The following is a 23,426-nucleotide window of genomic DNA, read 5'->3' on the forward strand; positions in this document are numbered from 1 at the left end:
AGATATGAGGTATAAATAAATGGAACACAAATGGAATTCCTACATAATAATTGTCTTCAAACTGCTGAAGTAGACATTCTAATACCATGAAAATTTCTCCCTATTTTTTTTCTAGGGGTTTTATAGTTTCAGGTCTTACATTTAGATCTTTAGTCCATTTTGAGTTAATTTTTGTATTATAGTGTAAGAGTTCATCTTAATTCTTTTGCATGTGGATATCCAGCTTTCCCAGAATCATTTGTTGAAGACATTATTTTTTTTCCCTGTTGTGTATTCTTGACACCTTTGTTGAAGATCATTTGACCATATATATGGGGGTTTTTCTGGGCTTTCTGTTCTGTTCTATTGGTCTTTGTGTCTGTCTTTATGCTGATGCCATACTGTTTTGGTAACTGTAGTTTTATAATATGTTTTTAAATTAAGAAGTGTGAGGCTTCCATCTTTGTTTTTCTTTCTCTTTTGCTTTTTTAGGAGCTTAGAGATTCCACATAAATTTGACGATTTTGGGGGACATCTGGCTGGCTTGGTCAGTGGACCATGTGACTCTTGATCTAAAGGTTATAAGCATGAGCCCCATATTGGGTATAGAGGTTACTTAAAAAAATAAAATTGTAAATTTTTTTTGAGGATTTTTTTTTCCATTTCTGCAAAAAAAATTCTATTGGAATTTTGATAGGTATTTCATTGACTATAGATGACTTTAGGTAGTATGGACATTTTAATAATATTAAGTCTTCCAGTTTATGAACACAAATGCCTTTCCATTTATTTGCATTGTCTGTAATTGTTTTCAGCAGTGTTTTATAAACTTTCATTGTACAAGTCTTTCACCTCTTTGGTTAAGTTTATTCCTAAGTATTCTTTTGGATGTTGTTTTCAATGGGATTGTTTTCTTCATTTTCTTCTCAGATTGTTCCTTGTTAGTGTATTGAAAGGCAACTTTTGTTTGAGTGTTGGTTTTGTATCCTGAAACTGCTGAATTTTTTTTATTAGTTCTAATTGTGTGTGTGTGTATGTAATTTTTAGTTTTTTTTTTTTTTTTTTTACATATACCATAATGTCATCTGCAAAGAGAGACAATTTTTCTTCCTTTTTTCAGTTTGGATGTATTTTAATTTCTTTTCTTACCTAAATGCTCTGGCTAGGACTACTATTTTGAATAGAAGTGGCAGGAGTAGACATCCTTCTCTTGTTTCTGATTTTAAAGGGACGACTTTTAGTTTTTCACTGTTGAATATGATGTTAGCTATGGGATTTTCATACATGACCTTACTATATTTAGTAGTTTTCATTTGTTTCTACTTTGTTGAGTGTTTTTTTACCATGAAAATGTTGAATTTTGTCAAATGCTTTTTCTACATCAATTGAGATGACTGACATGATGATTGTTATCAATTGAGATGATTTTTGTCCTTTCATCTATTAATGTGTTGTATTACATTTATTGATTTGCATATGTTGAATCATCCTTGCATCCAAGAATAAGTCCTACTTGGTCATGGTTTATAATCCTTTTAATATGCTGTTGAATTCAGTTTGCTAGTATTTTGTTGAGGATTGTTGTATAAATATTCATCAGGAATTTTCCTCCTTTATTCCTGCTTTCCTTCTTTTCTTTCCTACTCTTCCTTCCTTCCTTCCTTCCTTCCTTCCTTCCTTCCTTCCATCCATCCATCCATCCATACATCCATCCATCTTTGCTTTGGTGTCAGAGTAATGCTGGCCTGATACAATGAGTTTGGAAGTCTTTCTTCCTTTTCAATTTTTTTGAAGAGTTTGAGAAGGACTGACATTAATTCGTCTTTAAATGTTTGGTAGAATTCTATAGCAAAGCCATGGAGTCCTGGGCTTTTCTTTATTGGAAGGTTTTTGATTACTAATTCAGTCACCTTATAATTAATGTCTGTTCAGGTTTTCTATTTCTTCATGATTTAGTCTTGGGAGCTTGTATGTTCCTAGGCATTTATCTGTTTCTATTAGATTATTCAATTCGTTGACATAAAACTGTGCATAGTAGTTTCATAATCCCTTCTATTTCCATGGAATCAGTTTTAATGTCTCCTTTTTCATTTATGACTATGTTTATATGAGTCTTCTCCCCTTTTTTTCCATACTTAATCTGCCTAAAGTTTAGTTGACCTTTTCAAAACACCAACTCTTAGTTTTGTTGATCTTTTTCTTTTGTTTTTCTATTCTTGGTTTTATTTATTTCTATTGTAATCTTTATTATTTTCATTCTTTTGCTAACTTTAGATTTAGTTTGTTCTTTTTCTAGTTCCTTGAGATATAAGTTTAGGTTGTTGATTTGAGATCTTTCTTCTTTTAATTATATCTTATGGAATTGTTTTTTAAGTTCTATACCAGGATTGATTGTTTTATGTTCCATTATTACAATATTACAGTATATTGTACTTGTTTATATATTTACAGCTTTGTATTTTCATGTGCTTTCATATTGCTCTCAAGTGCCCATTTGATGTAACTTGTAGGTCCCTTTAGCATTTCTTGTAAGGCAGATGAACTCCCTCACATTTTATTTATGTGGGAAAGTATTTCTTTTCATTTTTAAAGGACAGTTTTTCTGGGTATAGTATTATTGGTTGGCAGTTAACTTCTTTCACCACTTTGAAAACATCCCATTTCCTTGTGACTTATAAGGTTTCTGCTGAGAAGTTCTGCTGATAAAATTATGGGAACTGCCTTTTACATACAAGTTACCTTTCTCTTGCTGCTTGCAAGATTCTTTCTTGTCTTTGACTTTTGAAAACTTGATTATAGTGTATCTTGATGTGGGTCTGTCTGGGTTTATCCTGTTTATAGTCTTTCAAGATTCTTGAATTTGGATGTCTTTTTCCCATTATTTATCTTGGCTATCTTTTTAGCCATTATTTCTTCAGTGAACTCTGTCCCTTTCTCTCTTTTTTTTCTTCTGGTATTCTCACAATGCATATGTTGATCTATTTTATGGTGTCCCATAGATACCTTACACTTTATTTTTCTTCATTATTTCCTTTTGTTCCTCTGACTCAATAATTTCAAATGATTTGTCTTTAAATTTGCTCAATCTATCTTCTGTTTGATCAGGTCTTCTGTTGAACTCCTCTAGTGAATTTTCCATCCAGATATTTTATTCTTTAGCTCCAGAATTTTTTTCATAATTTCTTTTTGTTGATATTCTCATTTTGTTTATGCATTATTTGCCTGATTTCATTTGTCTGTTTTTTTCTTATAGATCACTGAGCTTCTTTAAGGCAATTATTTTGAATTCTTTGTCAAGTAATCCATAGATATCTGTTTATTTTTGTGGATTCTGGAAATTTATTTTGTTCTTTGATTCAGCCATGTTTCCCTGTTTCTTTGTGTAAGTTGTGATTTGTTGCTGAGAGTATGTATCTGTGCAAACAGACATCTCGCCAGTATGAATGGACTGGCTTTGTACATGGAAGACTTTTGCCAATCAGCCCAGCCACAGACTCATAGAGCCTCTGAAACCTTTTTGGGGGCATCACCTTTTTGGCATTGTGTGTGTAGTTTCCAAGTTAGAGACATTCCTGCCAGTTGTTTTCCCCCCTTGCTCATGATCTCTTGTTCCCTCTGGTGTCTATTTGTGGTATTACAGGTTCTCTGGTGCTACAGGCATAAACTGCCTCACTCTCTTTGTTTTAGCAGTCCCACAGTCATCCAAAATATGCCTGCTCTCTATCAGCTCCCCAAAACAGATGAGACAGGTAACAGGCCCTTGGGCAGCAGTCTGAGAAGTTGGAATTCAGGGTGCACAGTTTAATTTTTTTTCCTCCATACCAGGGGGAAGCCACAAGTTTGTCACCTTCTGTTTGTGCTGAGCTGTGATGGCCTTAGCTGCAGAATTGCAGGCCCTCTGATGCAGCAGCAAGCCACTCCCCTCCACTCCTTCACTTTCAGCAGCCTCCAGGCATCTAGGCAAGTAGAAACCAGTCCTTCAGGCAGTCCTCCAAAAAGTTGGATCTTTGATTTTGATTGTAGGTTCCACTTTTCTCTTTCCCTTAAAGGAAAAGCTGTGAGCCAATCTGAGCGATTCTAGCTTGGGCAGCAGTCATCTCATTTTTTATTTAAAAAAAATTTTTTTTAACGTTTATTTATTTTTGAGACAGAGAGAGACAGAGCATGAATGGGGGAGGGTCAGAGAGAGAGGGAGACACAGAATCTGAAATAGGCTCCAGGCTCTGAGCTGTCAGCACAGAGCCGGACTCGGGACTCAAACTCACTCAAACTCATGGATGGAGAGATCATGACCTGAGCAGAAGTCGGACACTCAACCGACTGAGCCACCCAGGCGCCCCAGCAGTCATCTCATTTAAAGTGAAATGGCTCTTCTACCTGTTTCAATGTGTCTCTTCTCAGCTTTGTGTTCACCTGAGTACTTCTTAATTGGTTTCTGAAGTTCTCACAAAAGTCTTTTGTTTCATATACTGTTAATTCAGTGTCTCTGTGGAAAAGACTGGTGCTTTCTATTTTGCCATCTTCCTGATGTCACTCCAATTATAATGGGCTTTCTTAAAGTTTATGATGGGTTTCTACCAAATAGTTGATGCAAAGAAACTTTCTTGAAGTTATTGTTTACGCTGAAATTGAGGGAACTAATTGTCATATAATCCACAGTTTTTAATAGTGATTGCTGTTTAGTTTTATACAGATAGAAAATCTAGTTAGAATTTCTTTAAACTTGACTATTCTAGCAGTATTTTACTTTGAACTTTAGTAAGATGAACACTCAAGAGTTATCTATGGAAGAGTATCAGTTATAAGATTTGTAGCTTTTAGATGAAAGAATGAAAAAACCCAAGATCATTGTCTAAATGTAAAGGAGTTGTTCATCAGCTAGAGGGAAAAAAGATCTTGATTTAGGATATGAAAGGTGACTAGGGTTAGTTACAATTGCTAGAGTTTAACCACTTTGGGGATTATGTTAAAGAGAAAGAGGGATTTTATACTAGTTATAGGAAAAAGAAAATATAGAAAATCCAAATATAATATATCTTAGAATATGCACTTTTAAAAAAGTTAGTATGTAAATATTTAGTCTATTGCTGGAAGAAATTCTACACTGATTGAGAAACAGACTAGATGGTTAGACCAATATATTTTACCTTTAATTTCCATGCCTGTTATGCACATGTGCCAATTATAAGGTCAGTATTTTATTGCTTTGTCAAAGGTCATTAAAGGATCTGGGGAGAAGAGAGTAGAGTATTATGGATACAAGATGATTTTTTTCTATGTACAACAAGGTTACATTTTAGTATAGAATTCAAAATAAAAATTAAACCAATGACATAGTTATCTGCAATTATTAAATAAATGGTGACTCTAATTTTTCAAAGCATCCCTCAAACAGAGATATTCTGAGTTATAATCACAGGTTTCCTAGGGAGTGATTTACTCTTTTCTTCAGGTATTTCTAAGGAGGTTTCTATGTAAAAATCTGTGAGTACATTCTAGTATCATTCCAGGTACATAGAGTGGATTAGCAGATTATAAAAAGAGTCTTCCAAAGTGCATTGTGCAAGATAATCTGTTTTGATTTGAGAAGGTATTAGAACTTCCACAAATATTTTTGACATCATTCTTTTAAAAACTTTGTGTATGTTTGCATATCAATTCAAAAATTGTCTAGAATACATTAGAACATAGAATTATTTTAAAAAGTTATTAAGTGTATTGGAAAACTTTTTACAAATAAAAGTGTGTATTAAATTCAGTTCCATTGAGATACAAAGACTTGAACTTTTAGATTCTGTCATAGCAATGACTTTTTAAAAGCAGTTTATCAAGGTGTACTTTACATACCATAAAATTCAGTCTTTGTAAACATATAATTTAATGATTTTTAGTAAATTTATTAAGTTATACAATGACCACAATAAATCAGATTTAGAGCATTTTCATCACCTACAAATTTCTCTAATATCAAATTTCAGTCAATCCCCATTCCCTGCATTTTCTGTCTCTATAAATTTGCATTTTTTGGACATTTCATATAAATTGAATTGTACTATATGTAGTCTTTTGCATCTGACTTCTTTCGTTTAGCATAATATTTTTGAGGTTCACCCATGTGGTAGTATATATTCATATTTCATCCCTTTTTATTGCTTAATAGAATTATAATATATGGATATACCACTTTTTATTTATCTACTCTCTAGTTAATGGACATTTTGATTATTTCCAGTTTGGGGCTACTATAAAGAATGTTGCTATGAATATTTGCCTAAGTGCATTTGGGTGAATATGTTTTTACTTATTTATTTTTTAAATTTGCTTTGTTAGATCTCTAGGTATGGAATTGCTGGATAGTATGTTAAGTTTTGTTTTTAATTATCTGAGACTTCATGTCCTTACTAACACTTTAATCTGTCTTTAAGACTAAAAGCCATTGTAGTGGGTAAATAGAGGTATCTAACAGAGGTTTTAACTCAGGTTTCCCCAAATAATTATTTTGTTGAACGTATTTTTATGCACTTATTAGCCATTCTGTATCTCTCCTAAAATATCTGTTTAAATACTTCATCCATGTTTAATTGGGCTGTCTTTTAATTCTAAGCATTTTTAACATATTATGGATAAAAATCCTTTAAGAAATATAATCGGAAGGTATTTTCTCCAAGTCTGTAGCCTCTTTTTATTACATTAATGGAGTGTTTTGAAGTTGAAAGAAATTAATTTTAAGTAAGGTCATTTTATCAACTGTTCATTTTGTGCATTATGCTTTTGTTTTCATATCTAAAAAACTCTTTCCCTAATTTAATGCACAAGATTTTATTCTTCGCTTTACTTCTAGAAGTTTTATAGCATTAGCTCTTATATGAGCTAATGGGTTATGATCCATTTGAGATGATTTTGGGTATAATAAAATAATAAAAGTAGGAATCTAAGTTGATTTTTTGACATATAATTATTTAAGTACTCTAGTACCGTATATTGAAAGACTTTCCTTTTCTGATTGAAGTGTCTTGGCACTTTAATTGAAAATCAGTTGATCATATGTTGACTATATCTGGATCTCAATGCTATTCCATTGATCTAAATGTCTATTCTTATAAAGATATTATCATACTCTCTTGTTGTCATAGCTTTCTGGTAAGTTTTTTTTTTTGTTTTTTTTTAAGAAATAAATGAAAAATTTTTAATTCAAATAATTTTTTATTTTTTTTTAATTTTTTTTTGTTCTGGTAAGTTTTGAAATCAGATAATCTAAGTCTATTTTTGTAAAAAAATGTCTATTTCTATATAAATTTGGAGATTAGCTTGAAAACAGATCTACAAAATAGATTTCTTGAATTTCAATAGCAATTGGTTTGAATCTATAGATCATTGTGAAGAGAATTGCCATTTTAATATTAAGTTTTTCTATGAACACGTAATAGTTCCTTATTTATTTAGATCTTTAATTTCTCTCAGCAATGCTTTGTTTTTTGTTTCTGTCATATAACAGATTTTTTACGAGAAGTTTTAGATTCATACCAAAATTGAGCAGAAGGTATAGAGATACTCCTACTCCCATAGTTGTATAGCATCTCAAACTATCAATATCCCCTTGTAGAATGGTACATTTGTTACCATTGATGACCCTACACTGATACATCATTATCACTCAAAGTTCATAGTTTACATTAGGGCTTACTCTTGGTGTACTGTGATTTGGTTTGGTGTTTTGGTTTCTGTGTTTTGGACAAATGTATAGTGACCTGTATCCACCATTATAGTATCATATAAAATAGTTTCACTGCCCTAAAAATACTCTGTGCTCTGCCTCCTTATCCCTTCTTTCTCTCTAATCCCTGGCAACTACTTATCTTGTAATGTCTCCAGAGTTTTTCCTTTTCCAGAATGTCATGTTGGTTGAAGTCATGTAGTATGTAGTCTTTTCAGAACGCTCCTTTCATTAGTAATATGCATTTAAGTTTCTTCCATGTCTTTTCATGTCTTGATAGCTCATTTCTTTTTAGCACTGAATATTATTTTATTGTCTGGATGTACCACAGTTTATTTCACCACTCACCAACTGAAGGACATTTTGGTTGCTTCCAAGTTTAGGCAGTTAGACATAAAACTGCCATAAGCATCTGTGTGCAGATTTTTGTGTGTCATACATTTTTAACTCTTTTGGCTAAATACCAAGGAGTGTACTTGTTGGATTGTATGATAGGGGTATGTTTAGTTTTATAAAAAACTGCCAAATTGTCTTCTAAAGTGGCTGAACCATTTTGCATTCCTAACAGCAGTGAAGGAGAGTTCCTGTTGTTCCACAGTCTCACCAGCATTTGGTGTTGTCCGTGTTCTGCATTTTGGCTTTTCAAAAGGTATATAATTGTATGTCATTGTTGTTTTAATTTGCATTTACCTGATAACATATGACATCTAGTTTATTTTCATGTGCATATTTGCCATCCATATACCTTCTTTGGTAAACTGTCTGTTAAGATCGTTGGCCTATTTTTTAATCCAGCTCTTTGTTTTCTTATTGTTGAGTTTTAAGTGTTCTTTGTATATTTGGCTAACAGCCTTTTATCAAATATGTCTTTGCAAATATTTTCTCCCAATCTGTGGTTTGTCTTTTCATTCTCTTGGTAATATCTTTACAGAGCAGGAAATTTTAATTTTAATATTAAGCCCAGCATATCATTCTTTCATGGATTATACACTTGATATTGTATGTAAAAAGTTACTCGCAAACCCAGGGTCTTCTAGATTTTCTTCTGTGTTCTAGGAGTTTTATAGTATTGTGTTTTACATTTAGTCTATGATCTATTTTGGTTTACTTTTGTATTTTGTGATGGGTGTAAAGTCTGTGTCTATACATTCATATATATTTTTTGGCCTGTAGATATCCAAGTGTTCTAGTACAATTTTTGAAAAGACTATCTTTGGTCCAATGTATTGCTTTAACTTTGTCAAAGATCAGTTGATTATATTTATATAGGTCTATTTCTAGGTTCTCTGTTATGTTCCACTGATGTATTTGCTCATTGTTTTGCCAATACTACATTGCCTTTATTACTTAAGCTTTATAGTAAGTCTTGAAGTCAGCTTGCATTAGTCCTCCCACTTTGTTCTTCCATATTATGTCAGTTATTTTTGGCTCTTTTGCCACTTCATAAACTTTAGGATCAATTTGTTACTACACACAAAATAACTTGCTGGGATTTTGATTGGGACTGCATTGAGTCTGTAGATCAAGTTGGGAACAATTGACATCTTGACAATATTGAGACTTCCTATCAATAAACATGGAATATCTATTTGTTTTGTTCTTTGATTTCTCTCACCAGAATTTTATAGTTTTCCTCATAAAGATCTTGTTCATATTTTCTTGGATTTATACGTAAGTATTTCATTTGGGGAGGTGCTCATGTAAATTATATTTTGTTGTTATATTATTTTATTTATTTTTTTAAGTGGGATCCACACCCAGTGTGGAGCTTGAGCTCACATCCCTGAGATCAAGAGTCACATACTCTACCAACTGAGCCAGCCAGGTGCCCCTAAGTATTGTGTTTTAAATTTAAAATTCACTTGTTCATTTCTTGTATATAGGAAAGCAGTTGATTTTTGTATGTTAATATTGTATTCTGTAAACTTGTAGTTGTTTATTAGTTTTAGGAGTTGTTTGTTGATTCTTTTTTGGATTTTCTACATGCTTTATAGGTTTTAATATACAAGTCTTGCACTTCTTTTAGTAAATAAATTTGCAAGTATTTTATTCATCTTGATGCTATTGATAATGGAATTGTTTTAATTTACTTTTGGATTGTTCTTTGCTAGTATAGAGAAATACAATTGATTTTTTGTGTAAATAAATATTTATTTTTTGTCCTATGACTTTGCTGAAGTTGTTTAATAGGTTTGTCTCTTTCTTTCTTTCTTTCTTTCTTTCTTTCTTTCTTTCTTTCGTCCTTGGAATTTTTTAACATGCAGGATTGTCATCTATCAATACAGGCAGGTTTACTTCTTTTTCAGTAAAGGTGACTTCTATTTCTCTCTCTTCATCTCGTTCTCTCTTTGCTTCATTGCACTGAGTAGAACCTCAATAAAATGTTGAATAGCAGTGGTAAGTTTATATATTTGTGCCTTCTCCCCTACCTTGGTGGGGGGGAAGGTGAATTCACTCTTGCACCATTAGATAAATGATGTTAGCTGTAGGTTTTTTGTAAATACCCTTTATCAGGTTCAGAAGGTTCCTTTCTGTTTCTGGTTGTTAAAAGTTTTATTATGAATAGGTGTTGAAATTTGCTAAATATTTTTATTTATCAATTAATTATATGTCTTTTGTCCTTTTTTCCTACTAATATGGTGTATTACATTAAATGATTTCATATGTTAAACCAACCTTGGGTTTCTGGGATAAATCCCACTTGGTCATGGTGTATAGTCCTTTTTATGTTACTGGTTTCATTTTGTTAAATTTTCTTAAGGATTTTTGCTTCTATGTTCATTAGGAATAATAGTCTTTATTTCTTTTTCTTATGATATCTTTAAAAAATTTTTAAATGATTATTTATTTTTGAGACAGAGAAAGACAGAGCATGAATGGGGGAGGGGCAGAGAGAGAGGGAGACAGAATCTGAAGCAGACTCCAGGCTCTGAGCTGTTAGTACAGAGCCCGACAAGGGGCTTGAATTCACAGACTGAGACCATGACCTGAGCCGAAGTCAGTCTCTCAACCTATTGAGCCACCTAGGCACCCCTCCTTTTCTTATGATATCTTTATCTGTTTTTGGTATCAGAGTAATTGAATAGGTTGGAAAGTTTTCTCTCTTTTTAAATGCTTGTGAAGGATTGGTTTCTTCATTAAATATGTAAGAATAATTATTGAAGCTGCTGTTTAATTTTTAAAAATAAATAGGAGTATATTAAATCTTTGTTTATTTACCAGGAATGGCTTCACATTAAATACAGAATAGATTTCCAATTCCTTACCATGGTCTACAGGCCCAGTGCATAGGGGCTCTATCTATATCTATTCTCACCTTATACCTTATACTCTCTTACTTGTATGTTACACTCTAACAACATGGGCTTTTTTATGTACCTTGAACTCTCTAGTCTTATGGCCTTTTCACTTGAAGTTCTTTCTACTGCTCTCTTTCTTATCAGTTATACCATAGCTTAGATGTAATTGCCTTGTTCTTCTCATCCATTCACCTTCATTGCTGCCCCAGTGACCCTCTAGCATCTTAATCTGTTTTCTTTTTTCCCCAGTACTGTTTACTATTTGAAATTATTTATTTATTTGTACATTTAGCATTTATTTTCTGTCTCTACTCCCTAGACATAAGCTCTGTAAAGGCAGATATCTGGCTATTCTCCTTTATTGCTACATCTCTTGCACCTAAACAGTCTGTCACTTAGTGAAGCCTCAATCTTTGTTTGTATAATAAATGAATGAAATGAATTATCTCAGGATCTTACGTGAATTTTGGAAATCTGATTAGTGTGCTCTTTCCTGATATCCCTTAATTAAAAACCTTAAAAGTAGATCAAATAACTTGACAAGTAGAAATCATCAGAGATCTATTTTTGTTGGTAAATAGCATTTACAAAAGTGCAGTTTCAGTGTTGTCATATGAGGAAGCAGAGATTTGGTTGGGTTCCTTAGACTCCATCCCTTCCTCCAACAATGAAACTAATTAAACCTATAATTCCCTGTGCTTATTTTAAAGATCTCAAGAGATAAATATTCTGTAATATCATTTTGTGGCCTGTAGTAACCTTAGGTACATTGAAACTGGATTTTCTTCCTCATTTTCTTCACTTGTTGAAATATGTGAGCCTCTAATAGAAGATACAGGGCAATTCTCATCTTCCTAATGAAAAGATCACCTGAATTTTTTGGCTGATTTAAAATTTTAGGCTCCTAGAGATGTAGATGAAGCCATGTAATATCTCCTTACAATATTTTATTTAGAAATTTAGGTTTGTTTATTTTTAAAGCATTAATTACTAAATATTGATTTTTTCCATTCTCACATATCATGGAGTTATTGTATTCAAATATATCTCAGTCATCTACCACTTTCCTGTTTTTATCAACATTTCCACCTATTTTTTGAGTCATCCAATACTACTTTATAATAGATTTCTGAAGTATATCATCTTACCTTTAGTATAGTTCGAGATACAGTAATTTTGCAATCCAGCATTGATACCATGCCTAAAATTCTATTTCAAACTACTAGTAATTATTTCATAACATTATAAAAGTTTTATTTCTATTCACTCCTTTTAATATATATTTGTTAATAAATCACTTTGTATAGGTGAATGCTGCATTTGTTTTTGTAACATGATCTTTAAAAAGCTAGTTTCCTTGGCCATAAATGTGTTCAAATTGTGAGAGCCTATTCCAGGTGTAATTACTGAATTTGCATTTGATTTTCTGTTTCTTTTCATTGTTTTTGTTTGTTTAATCAATCCCATGAGTTGACATATTTAAGCATGCCAAATTAGCATAGATTATAGGCTAATGCGTCTTTCCCAAGCTATACTTGGTTGCTTAAAATAAATATTAAGAATGCCATTAATATAAAAGATTTTGAAAGCCCTCTCAGGTATATTGTGTCTTTTTTGCATGAGATCGTTTGGGGAGGGAGTGGGGAATCATGCTTTGAATTTGGCCAGATAAGAATTTTAAAGAATTTTTCTTTTCCAGTTTTCAAATTTCCAGGAGTATAATAGGTTTTTTTTCCAGTTGAGTGAAGATTTTTTTCTCTTATTTGCTTTTGAAATCTGTGAATAAATAATCATTTTATTTTATGTGATTTCTTATTTTTCTGTTAACCACCACTGTAACGAAAGGTTCTGAATTGGTGGTACATTTTTGAAGTGAATTTCAACACTGTATGCTTTGTGAGAATATAAGATCTATAAGAGTTGACCTTTCTTAAAAATTGACTAAGAGCAGATCAGTGACTTATTTTAAGTATAAATATTGTATTTGACCTATTACGGTTAGTTTTGTATTTTTAGGTGTGTAATTCAAATTTTAGTTAAAGTAGGAAATTTCAGCATGTGTCAGAATTTCTTTCCTTTCTAAGGCTGAATAATATTCCATCGTGTGTGTATTTGTGTGTGATACGCATACATGCCCCATTTTATTTATCCCTTCATCTGTCAGCTGACATTATGCTGTTTGCACTTTGAGCTAATGTGACTAGTGCTGCTCTGCATACTGGTATACAAGTATCTGAGTCCATGCTTGCAACTTTCAATTTGTTTGGGTATCTACCTAGGTACAGGAAGCATTTTATCATTAGGGAAAAAAAATGGAAGGAACAAAAAGAAAGCTCCTACCTTCTAGGAGTTCTCATCCTTAAATCCATGGATAGAATTCAGGAGATATGTAAACATGGCTGTGAGAAAAATGACATCTTCATGGTCACTAACATACAACTGAAATGTAATCTTTACTTCAATGATGACTGTAGGTTGATGCTGCGGTGGCATTAGCAGTACCTCTGACTGGGTCACCAGTAGGAATCATACATTGTTTTCATATCCCATTATAGTCATTGTGGGTATCTCAGAATATCATTACATTTGTCACTACTCCAAATTTATGGTAGTTATCAGACCTAGAGCTAGATCTTGTTATTTAATGCAGTAAGTAGTCATCTTTTGCTCCATCACAGATTTTAAGAAATATTTTGATAACTTTTTCAGTATGATCAGTCCCCTTTGCAATCCCGTGAATTTATTTTACACATTTAGGAAAACTACTCTAAGGGGTCCAGATTCTTCACTGGAGAGCCAAAGGTTCCAACGCAAAAAAAAAAAAAAAAAGTTACTACTTTTGAGAGTAACAACTGGCTGAGAAGATTGATCTGAATGCATTTTCTCTTTTGCAGATTCATCGTGATTTGCAATGCTGTCTCTTGGCCTCTGAGCTGACTGACGCATTATTGTACTTGCTAAGCAAACTCATCTCTAATTACTACATGTCTGTATAATTCATTATTTGAAATTGGAACTTGATAAAATACTTTTAAGCATTTGAAAGATTTTCTTCTTTCTTTCTTTCTTTCTTTCTTTCTTTCTTTCTTTCGTGATTTTAGCTTTTCAAGGAAAATGCTGTGAAACTAAACCTTCAATTGTTTTCTTGCACTATCTAAGCAAATTGCTTAATGGTTAATATATCAGTTTTGGAATACTGCACAGCAATTCTTAGGCGTTTCCTCCACCTTTCTTTATTTAAATTTTAGCTGGTTAGAGTGGTGCTTCTCAGACTTGAATGTGCAGATGAATCACCTGGGGGTCTTGCTCAAATGTAGATTCTGAATCAGGTTTGTAGTTAGGCCTGAGGTTCTGCATTTCTAATAGGCTCCCGAGTTTTACTGCTACTGCTTATTTCAGATGACACTCTGAGTAGCAGGGTTTTATATCATAAAGAAATATTCCAGGGCACTTGGGTGGCTCAATTGGTTAAGCATCTGATTTCAGCTCAGGTCATGATCTTGCGGTTCGTGACCCCCGTGTCGGACTTGTGCTGACAGCTCAGAGCCTGGAGCCTGCTTCGGATTCTGTGTCTCCCCCTCTCTCTGCCCCTCCCCTGCTCATTCATGCTCTGTCTCTCTCTGTCTCTCAAAAAATAAATACATGTTAAAAAAAATTTTTTTTTAAGAAACATTACATGAAGATTAAGCTACTTCAGAGCACTGTTCCTTGACCATTGCTTGGAATCTATACTGATTATTTACTATCTTCTGCATTTAACTTCGTGTGCTGAGTTTAATCCATGATGGACTGATTATCCTTATAGCCTTGTAGGAGATTTGCAAGAATGTTAATGGATTGAACCTGTGTACACTAGTGTATGTTCTTTAGAAAGCCTTATCTCGGGTGTCACAAGGAATCCATATTTAGGGACTGTGTGAAATATTTATTTTGATCTGGTTAATACACAGACAGTTTCAAAGTTCTAAATGATAAAGTAAGTATTTGGAAAAAATTATCTTAGACCTTGGGTTTTAGGACCTCCCTTCCTCCCCCCAGTCCAATCAAGTAGATAGAGCAATTAAGATACAGTAGTATGTTTACATGCAGTTGGAGACTATCTGGTGCTTTGGCAATTTCAAAAATATTTAAATGTCTACTCCAGGATATTTGTTTCCTTCTTTTTTTTTCTGCCTTCCTTTTTCCTCCTTTATTCTAGGTTGTACTTCTGAGATGGTTTTCTACAGTAGAGAGAGGGGAAGAAAAAGCATATGAAGGAAGATAAAGGACCAGTGCTTGAGACTACACTCATTAGTTCTAGGCATATTTTTTTAATTGAAAAATTCTGCATGCAGTTGTAAGGAATATTATGTAGAGACGCATCTACACTGTGGATATAAATGAAGTGACTACCCAGATGAGAACAAATAGAGGCTATTTATTTGTTCCAAGCTTCCTAGCCAGCCACCATCACTTGAATTCAACAGGTATTCAAAGGCAGGCAGGGGAGTAGCAAAGCTTTATGGTAGAAAAAATGGAAGATCCCCAGTAGCTCTGGCTGGAGATTGTTGGCAGGAGGAAACTGGAGGTGGGTTAACTGGAAGCAGGGTACATTGGGTGTTTGGTTTGGAGGGCATATGTGACTTTTACTACTTGATCCTTATTTGGAATGGTGGCAAAAATTCAGGAAAATGGAAGTTACTGAATAAATCTGGACTATTCTGGGACAATTGCTGCAAAAGTTTGGTTTCCCATGGTGGTTGCTCCAGAGGTTATGGGTCAGAGTTCTGTTGTCTGACATTGTCTTGCCATTATCTATTTGAAATATAGTCCCTCAACACTTTATTTAGTTTCTCCCAATGTTAACATTTTTGCCAAACTATGATATAATATCACAACCAGGATATTGACATTGCTACAATCTACTGATCTTATTCAGATTTCTCCAGTTTTATTTATACTCATGTGTGTGTGTGTGTGTGTGTGTGTGTGTGTGTGTGTGTTTAGTTCTATATAATTTTATCACATGTGTAGGTTTAGGTACACCACCATAGAAAAGACACTAAACAGGACGGTTCCATGACCACAAGGATCTCTTGTGTTGCTGTTTTATAGTGACACCAACTTCTTTGCCATCTTTAAACCCCTGCAACCACTGATCAGTTCTCCATTTGTGAAAATTTGTCATTTCAGAAATGTGTAATATAATGTATAATATAAATGGAATTATGCAGTACGTGACCTTTTGGGACTGGCTTTTTTTTTTTTTTTTTTCATTCAGCTTAATCTTCTGGAGTTTCCTTGTTTGCTTTCAAAACCATTTTAATTACTCATGTAATACATGAATAAATTCTCCTTGTGAAGCATTAAAATAGTTAAAATAAGGTTAAAGTTTCCTTTAACTAAAAACACTTTGAATTCTCATCTCCTCCCTTGAAGCAATTAAATATTTAGTCATTCTAAAATTCTATATATATTTTTATGTATAATATATCATATATATATTTAGAATATATATATATCCTATATATATTTTTTTTTTCAAAATTCTGTTGCTTCAAAAAAGCTTCAGTAGACATCCTTGTACATACTTCCTTGTTTGTTTCTGCCAGTTTTTTGTTTGACACCTAAAAGTGGTATTGTTGGGTAACAGGAAATGTACAGTGTAGATATTGCCAACTTTTCCTTCAAATTGGCAGTACCTATTTACATGCCTAGTTGTACCCCAAAATGAACATTCCCTCAGATTGTCCAATGTCTGATAGATTTATAACTTAATTCTTTTCTGCCAGTCATCTAAATGAAGAATGCTATCTCATTCTTGTTTTAATTTATATTTCTCTGGTTAATAATAAGTATCTTTAAAAAATGCTTATAATCATTATTTGCCCTATTTATAATTCCTGTCTTGTGGTGTTCTCTTCATGTTCTTGTTCTAGTTTTCTACTGGTTAGTTATCTTATTGCCTTCTCGTTTATTTTGGCTAGTTGTCTTATTTTTCTTCTTGATTTAGAAGAGACTTTAAAAACAATGTGTTCCGCACACTAATTCATTGTTTACTGTACATGTATGTATACATACACAGAGTTTTATTCTATAACGAGTCTCTTAGCACATTCAGTTTTGCCATTTTAAATTTGATGTTCAATTTATCACTCTTTTTGTGTCTTTTAATTTTTTAAAAATTTATTTTTTTAATTAATTTTTAATTGTTTTGAGGGAGAGAGTGTGTGTGTTCATGCAAATGAGTAGGGGAGGGTTAAAAGGAGAGGGAGAGAGAGAATCTCAAGCAGGCTCCATGCCCAGCATTGAGCGTGATGTGGAGCTCGATACCAACCTGAACCCAAACCAAGAGTTGGTCGCTCAGCAGACTGAGCCACCCAGGCACCCCTCTTTTTGTGTCTTTTTGGAGAAAGTCTTCCTCCTTCTCATTTTTAAACCTTACATTTTCTCAAAGTGGTGGGATATTTTGTGTTTCCCAGGCTTCAGGGCACGTTTTCCCAGGTATATGTTCTGGTTCAGGTCTACTCTGGTTGCTATCTTAGCTATGGTGTTTTCTTGATCTTTTCATCTAAAGTGTCTTGACTTATTTTTGATCACTTCGAGGATGTTGCAAATATTACTCATCAAGAAGAGAGAGTTACCTTATATTCCATTCCAGTCTCATTTCTTTGTGATTCACGTGGACAACTCCACCTTCAGAAAAGCCTGATAACATTGAAAGTACATAAAATTCCAAAGACAGAATTTTTAAAGATACCGGATATGTGAATAATAAATTCCAGAGGAATGTCAACAACTAAACATCCAGATAGATTTTAATTCCTCTCAAGACAGATCAATAAAGACAAACTTGATGATTATAGGTATGGCTGATTTTGAGCTATCCCCTTAAAACCAACTTGCTATCTATTTTCTTTAGAAATGAAAAATTGCCTGACTTTTACAGTAAACGTTACTTAAAGAAAAATTTGCCCTATAGTTTTTGGCCAAATATCGGGGGTCAGATGAGCCTTTGGAAGCTAACAACTTTGGCAGACCCCCAGAGTTTAATAGTATTAACGTTTTAGTTTTGCAATAAAAGTTTAAATTTATTTAAATTCTCAAATAGATTATGTCATTTGAAAAGATAGGATAATGGCAAAAGGAATATAACAACCTTGAGATTTTTAAATATTGATTTTGGAAACATTTCACACTAAAATCATTTAATATAATAATTAGTTGATCCAGTTTTTCTTCCCATTGTATTCATAATTCTTACGGATGTATTTTAAAGCATAATAGGTTGCCAGCAGGAGTTTAAGTAGTAAAAATAAAGAATGGATGTCATTATAATAATTTTTTTGGGGGGGGGATTTCCTCCAACTCTATTTCTGTATTCAATAAATGTTTATTTGTGCATTTATAGTTATATTCATCACTATGCCTTTTACCTAAATTTGTTTACTATCTATAGACTCAAGTATAACTGCTAACACATTTTCACTGAGAGATGACAAATTTGTTATTTTTATACTCCAGTTGTTCTTCTGCATTCCCTAATTTTGTCAATAGTGTCACCATCCATTATTCACTTAAATAAGAAAACTTCCTGTTATATTTGGATTCTCTTCCTCATCTCCCATATCCAATCAGCTGCCATGTCTCTGATTCTGCTTTTTAATTTCCAAAATGATCTTTTCTCCATCTCTGTTACTATTGCTAGTTTTCAAACTGGCTCCCTACCCTGTGTTCTCATCTCAACCCTCACCTAACTCAGCTGTCTTGTATTTCATTTTAGTCTAGGTTTTCCCCTAAAGCTGATCCTGAGGACAGGGCTCTTATGCAGGTGGTTTATTTTGGGAAGTGATCCTAAGGAACATGGGTGAGTGACTGAGAAGAGTGAAATGAGCAAGAAGGGAATGGTGATCCATGGATGTGCTATTGGGCTGAGTTTCACTGTGGGTGTTTAGGGTTCTATCCTGCTAAGCAAATGCTAAAGAGCCTTGTAGAACATTCCCCAGAATTTTATACCCACAGGATGAAAGAGGGGAGTATTTATCTACTAGCTTTCATCTCCCTCTGCTCAGGATTTGGTTAATAGGTATTAACTTGTGCCTTTCCAGTTTAGTTGGACAGAGCTAACATGGGGCACAGCAGAGAAGTTTGATTACAGAAAGCAAGAGAGTAGGGCTGGCTTTGTGGGTGTATTATCTGTTAGTGATCTGTGAGGTCACAGGGCGCCAGACTTTGAAGGTCCTAATGCTTTATTTAATGGTATGCTCTCGTTGTTTTGAAATTCATAATTAGTTATGAACAAGAGATCTCACATTTTCATTTTCTACTAGACCCCACAAATTATCCAGTCATTCTTGCTAGAGACAGACAGTGGCCCTGAGATAAAGGTCTGCCATAACAAAAGTTGTAGTGAAAATTTTAGCCAAGAAAATGTGAAGTGAGGCTTAAGAGGTATCTAACACATATTCTGGGTAGTGTATCTATAACTGTGTTTCTACTCAGGAATGTATTAGCAGGATGATCTAGCAAAGACCAATAGCCATCCTGCAAAGGAGAGTCCAAGGCTTGTTCTTCCAAATCTATTCAGAGCATGTAAGCCTGGGGCCTCTCTCCCAGAGCAACTTTGTAGCCTGTAATTCAGGCCTAGTGACCACAGTGTGCTGGCCACTCAGGTTAAATGTAAGAATGAGGGCACAAGGATTTTCTGATAACCCATCTTTCCCTGGCACCTGCCAATTTTGACTTGAAGGGCTCATCTTCAACTTCAGCTGGGAAGAGAGTCCACCCAGGGTGAGGAAGTAGGTTTAGACTGGTGGGCTGGGAAGTACACCATTTTTGTTTGCCTTTTTTTCTTCTCCAGTGTGGTGATTCTGTTTAACCCTGGGCTTTGAGGGAAGAAGGAAAGTGCAATCACCAAGAAGTGATATAGGCTATTTCCTAGTAAGTATGCCCTTTCTATAACATCTTTCTCTTACCTCCTGCATCATTGTAAGGAATGTAAAGGAAAAGGCAAAAAAGGTCTTTGTGTGAGTGTATAATCTGAAGTGCTGTATCCTCGACCCTGTAATTTTTTTTAAATGTTTATTTATTTTTGAGAGAGAGAGAAACAGAGCACGAGCAGGCGAGGGGCAGAGAGAGAGAGAGAGAGAGAGAGAGAGAGAGAGAGACAATCGGAAGCAGGCTCCAGGCTCTGAGCTATCAGCACAGAGCCTGATGTGGAGCTTGATCCCACAAACCGTGAGATCATGACCTGAGCCGAAGTCAGTCGCTTAACCGGTAAGCCACCCAGGTGCCCCAACCCTGTAATATTTTTGCTGGGCAAACACTATTGTCAGCTCTTAAATATCTACGATCTTAGAATGTTTTGATTGATTCTAAGATAAACATTTGTTTTTAAGAAACTAGGAAGCACAAAACAAAAAGAATATATTTTCTCTTTAAATGAGAATTACCCCACAGGTTAGGGACATGCCAAATTTTATTTTTTTTATGGTTGTGAAAACTGTAATGTAGTAGAGTGTAGTGCATAGAAGGTTACTAACTTTTCAATTAGAAGAACATCTAGCACACTAAATATGAGCATGAGCCCAGTTTGATGTTTTGCTCTTTGAATTGGCAGTATTATTTTGGAATTTCAATTGTACCAGAAATGTAGGAAATCTATCAGTTCCTTACCTTTCTCTCCTTTTTTTTTTTTTTTTTTTTTGAGTGTGTGGCTATGAAGAAATGGGAATGACAAATTGTAATTGTTTAGGCCTCTTTAAAGAACAACAGATGCCAAAAATTTCTTTTCCAGTCAAAAGAGCAATAGTAACTACTTTTGCTCAGATTATGGAAGTAGTTGTTATTTAGGTGTTTTTTTTTTGTTTTTATGAATGTCTCTAGCTGTTTACATGTATTCAGGTTACAAGTAAATCATTGAAGAGAAAGGTCAAAGGATTTAATAAGATTTTGTTCATGCTAATATGTACAAACCATGTGTTTAGATTCCTTTTCAGAGTACAAATACAAATGTTACTATGTGTATAGACATATAAATAAAAATAAGAATGATTCAAACATATGGATATGAGAAGTTATTTTTTTTGGTGTTTTTGTTGTTCTTTCTCTACAGAGGCATATAGCTACACTCAGCTGAACACTGGATTTTTCTTTGTGTCACTGTTGTAAATTAACTTATTGTGATTATCTCCATGAAAACTGATGACAAATTATTTTTGAAAAATGTAGATACATTCATCATCATCAGCTGTGATCAGCTGCAGTAAAGATGCCCTTTGAAAATGAAGTGTTCTGAATTAAGATGCTTAAAAAGTACAAATAACAAAAACCAAGTGACAAAATCCCCAGCTTTTCAAACTTGGTACATGAATGTGTCCATTTTTAATGAAGAAAATGAGGCCAGCATCAGTTGGGGACTTTCTGAAGGACACATTGTCCTGTACCAATTAGTGATTTTCAGTGAGAGGAGGCCAGAAGACGGTGGCACAGTCCTTCGTCCTGCTGCCAGGTGGCGCTGTGCAGTAGTTGGTGCAGTCTTCTGTAAGGCATAAAATGTCTGCTCCTACCCTAGTTGTACTGCTGACCATAATAACTGAGTCTATTAGAAGTGTGAAAATAAACTTATTTTACAAATTTCTGAGTCATTTCAATATAACTATACTTAAATAGGTCTTAATCTTTACATTTAGTGAGATTCTTCTGTGGTTAGTGAATGCATCTTAAAGAGTGAATAAAAGACTCATGGTTTCCAGAATGCACTAACGTCTTTCATTATAAACTGGTGCCTCATGCCTTCTAAATACTCTGCTTTGAATATAAATAAAGCAGTATTAAAAATAAAATGCTTCTGTTGCCAATAGAGTGCTTTTTTACTTTGGAATAGTCAGACTGGAAGGAATTTGAAGGCAATGAATAGAGGAAATATAGCATTAGTTTAACATGTATAAGCATACACTTAAAAATACATATATATATTTAAAGAAAAGCTTTCTGTATATTTTTTTTCTTCAAAGCAAGTATATGTTTGCCCATTTTCTTCCCCTAAGGATGATTACAATCATGCTTAAAATGGTCAATTTTCTGGTTGATTATTTTCTATTTCAGCATGATGTAATTAGAAGTTTTTTTCTTTGTTATTATAATGACCTGACTTTAAAGTTACTCCAAATTAATCTTATATATAGAAAGTTTCTGAGACTAGTGCAGGTGGCATACATCAGATGAAAAATTGTTTTAAATGTTGGATTTCTTCTTTTACCATTACAAATTTAAATCTCCAAAATGTTTAAATGTATAAGGTATATCTGTTTTAATATGAAACACTTATTAGAAATATGAGTCAATGTTAGCGTTTTGGTTTTAAGAGATGGCATCTAAAAGATGTGAGCATTTTTGCAATTTTTATGAAATAGGACAATTTTTCCAGTTGCCAACCATCTTGTCTCTTCATGTTAGTTATGTAGGCACTACAGTGAATAAACAGTTTAATTTATGGATGTATCTTGATTGTAGTGATATTTATGAAGGTCTCTAGTTTATAGAGAAAATTTCTAGAAAGGGAGACATGTTTTAGCAATAATTATTAAATTTCCCATACAAAGTTTATCATGACAATATAAAGAAATCATACTAGTATGAATCCCAGATTGTGTGTTAGTTTTTTGGTGTTTGGAAAAGTAAATGTTTTTTTAATTGAATATTAATTGATAGGAATATATTTCTTAAATGTGTTCTTATCAAAAATCCATACTATGTTTGCAATAAAATCAAATAGAGATTGGACGAGAGCTGTGGCTTCAAGGAGTTTTTAGTTAAATAAATGCCTGAAAATCCTATTCAAAAGGAATCACAGAATTAAAGGATGCTTATTACACAGTTACTGAGAACAATACAAATATTTTAGGAGAGAAGTTAAACAGAGTACTGACAAATCCCTATGATATGCCACTTAAATTATGTTTTCAAGAATATATAAGGGCATGGAAAAATGCTTACCATTTATAACTGGGGAAAAAGATAGGTTATAAAATAGTATATAATCTATATCTCTGTAACATATGATGAATCTAATTGCATGTATAATTATGATAAAATATATATTTAAAGCATTTCAAAGATTTTTCCCCAATATATTAAAAGCAATTATTTCTGGGTAGTAGGATAATGAATGATTTTTTTTTTATATTGTGGAAATTTTCTTCACTACATGTATTAGTTTCATAATATGAAAAATGCATTTTATTTTATTTTTTATTTTTTAACTTTTTAAAAACTTTACTTATTTTTGAGAGAGAGAGAGAGAGAGAGAGAGAGAGCGCGCAAGCCTGAGCAGGGAAGGGGCAGAGAGAGAGGGAGACAGAATCCCAAGCAGGCTTCGTGCTGTCAGCACAGAGCCCAATGCGGACTCAGGAACTGTGGTATCACTACCTGAGCCAAAATCAAGAGTCAGCTGC

General features: G+C 33.5%; 1 long non-coding RNA gene across 4 annotated transcripts in view; it reads left to right on the forward strand.

Moving 5' to 3' along the window:
• Positions 1–23,426, forward strand: part of LOC132667410 (uncharacterized) — a 965,632-nt gene that overhangs the window by 183,835 nt on the left and 758,371 nt on the right. Inside the window, exon 1 of one of the 4 annotated variants that reach the window (XR_013555698.2) lies at positions 19,830–19,911. The exons of the other annotated variants lie outside the window; for them this stretch is intronic. This is a non-coding gene — a long non-coding RNA (uncharacterized LOC132667410). Of the gene's footprint in view, positions 1–19,829; positions 19,912–23,426 lie in introns of those variants that run through there. 4 annotated transcript variants of the gene reach the window in all.

This window comes from Panthera onca, chromosome B2 (genome assembly GCF_046562875.1).
Source record: "Panthera onca isolate mPanOnc1 chromosome B2, mPanOnc1 haplotype 2, whole genome shotgun sequence".
NCBI lineage: Eukaryota > Metazoa > Chordata > Mammalia > Carnivora > Felidae > Panthera > Panthera onca.